The following is a 2,956-nucleotide window of genomic DNA, read 5'->3' on the forward strand; positions in this document are numbered from 1 at the left end:
GCTGAAAAGCAGCGCTGCAGACCATCACCATCACGGCTGGAAAAGATATTTTACATTATTGTACTGCACAAAATGAATAATATAATACTTAATACCCCAAATATTCTCCATTCTCCTGATAACGTCTTGTGAGCCATCTCCTTCTCCTTCACAGTTTGTACTTGCTGTACTGAGCCATGTTCAGCTGTAAAGCATATTTTTCTTCACCTGACCTTGACTTTATCGTAAGATGCTCACAGAGTGAGACAACAGCCAGGAAGCTGAACAGAATAAACATCTACTGAGAGCAAGGACAATGGTTTAGAGGTCCTAACATCACTCCACATTCACATGCTGGTTGTATTTCCCAACACTGTTGACCTCTAGGGGCAGCGATGAGTCGATACTGATTCTATTCCTCTAACAGCATGAGAAGAGTTTCCTGTTTCCTCTCACACCACAAACACTTATCAACATGTACAAGTTTTATTTATTATTTTTATTTATTTACACACACACACACACACACACACACACACACACACACACACACACACTGGAGACTCCTTCACCAAGTCACACACACACACACACACACACACACACACACACACACACACACACACACACACACACTGGAGACTCCTTCACCACGTCACACACACACACACACACACACACACACACACACACACACACACACTGGAGACTCCTTCACCACGTCACACACACACACACACACACACACACACACACACACACACACACACACACACACACAGGAGACTCCTTCACCACGTCACACACACACACACACACACACACACACACACACACACGAGACACCAACACCACGACACACACACACACACACACACACACACACACACACACACACACGCACAAACACACACCACACTGGAGACTCCTTCACCACATCAAACACACACACACACACACAGGAGACTCCTTCACCACATCACACACACACACACACACACACACACACACACACACACACACACACACACACACACAGGAGACACCAGCACCACGTCACACACACACACACACACACACACACACACACACACACACACACACACACACACACACACACACACACAGGAGACTCCTTCACCCCATCACACACACACACACACACACACAAACACACACACACACACACGCATACACACACAAACACACAAACACACATCTCACACTGGAGACTCCTTCACCACATGAGTGTGTGCTGCATATGTCACAGTGATGGAGCTGTTACTATGGAAACAATAACATATTATAGAACACAATTAATATTTCATTACAAAAAGCTTCTGAACAATCAGATCCATAATTCAGCAGTTCAGAGCTCATACACACTTCTGCGTCTGCGTCATCGTGCTGTAAGTTTTTACACCCAGTTCTCTGGTGCTCAGTGGATCAGGATGTTTTAAAGGTCTTTCACTTGGAGCAGTTTCTAAAAGGGGAAACCTTCAGTCATGAGGATTCTAGACAGAATCTTTAAAGGTTCCTCCAGAGTATAAACCAAAAAAAGAAAATCCTTTAGGACGTTACACGAGAGAGCAGAAGTTCAAGTGCTGCTCAAACCTGCTGAGAGATTTCACCTGAATAAAACACACACACATTAAATAGTGAAATAAATGATTTTAGTTTTAAATAAATGAGAGTAAGTGTGTGTGTGTGTGTGTGTGTGTGTGTGTGTGTGTGTGTGTGTGTGTGTGTGTGTGTGTGTGAAGAGGTGGTGCTGTATATGCTATAGTTCTCTCATCTCTGAAGGTGATGTGAACAGAAACACTTTGTGACCTTTTCAGCATCGGCTGATGATTTGCTTGAGGCGAGAAGCTGACCTTTCTGTTCCAGCAAACTTCTCAGATTCTCAGAACTGAGATGTTCACCTCGAGCTGCATACACACACACACAGGCCCACACACACACAGACAAACACACACACACAGACAAACACAAACACACAGACAAACACACACACACACAGACAAACACACACACACACACACAGACAAACACACACACACACACACACACACACACACACACACACACACACACACACACTGAAAATAAACACACACACATACACACACTGACAAACACACACACATGCACACATGCTCTGAACTGCAGTGTGTGTGTGTGTGTGTGTGTGTGTGTGTGTGTGTGTGTGTGTGTGTGTGTGTGTGTGTGTGTGTGTGTGAGAGAGAGAGTGCATGGTCTTTGCTTAACTCTAAATATCAAGGTCTTTGACACGTATTTATTTTCCCCTAAAGCACCAGCTTTTTCTGCAGATCTGAATATTCTGACTAGTCTTATGACACCATTACAGTCAAATACTTTACAAAATATTCTGCAATTTAACAAAAGAAATCACTAAGAGGATATATGACCATGAACATTTCCACATCCAGAGAATTATAAGCAACATCCATCAGTTGAACTGTAGAGATCAGCACAGTGAACTCTGTTCCTCAGATAGCTTTCGCTGGGTTTGTAAGAGACATGAGATGTTGTGTACTGAGTCGTGTCTCTACACTGCCTCCAGTGTGTAACGCTGGTACTGCACCACACTGTGGAGAAGTGTTATCTTTTCTCATCTTGTGTATGTTCAAGTGTAGCAGGATTCATTTGGCCTGAAGAAAAGCTTACGGTTCATCACGTACTGATATTTCAGTAAATTAAGTGCATTTTGTGGTGCATTACATTTTAAAATCACAACGGTAATGAATTAAATCATATAAAGTCACATTCTGTACAGACAGAACACATATTAATCCTATTAATCTTACAGTAAAACTAGCGATAGTTTAATACATATTTTCTTACAAAATCTAAGATAAATCCAACTTATTATTCTTCTCTAAACCGAGAAGAAACGTCTGGTGGGTTTCTCAGCCTCATGGTCGTATTACATCATTCAATCTCTCTGTAAACCCAT

This window comes from Tachysurus fulvidraco, chromosome 17 (genome assembly GCF_022655615.1).
Source record: "Tachysurus fulvidraco isolate hzauxx_2018 chromosome 17, HZAU_PFXX_2.0, whole genome shotgun sequence".
NCBI lineage: Eukaryota > Metazoa > Chordata > Actinopteri > Siluriformes > Bagridae > Tachysurus > Tachysurus fulvidraco.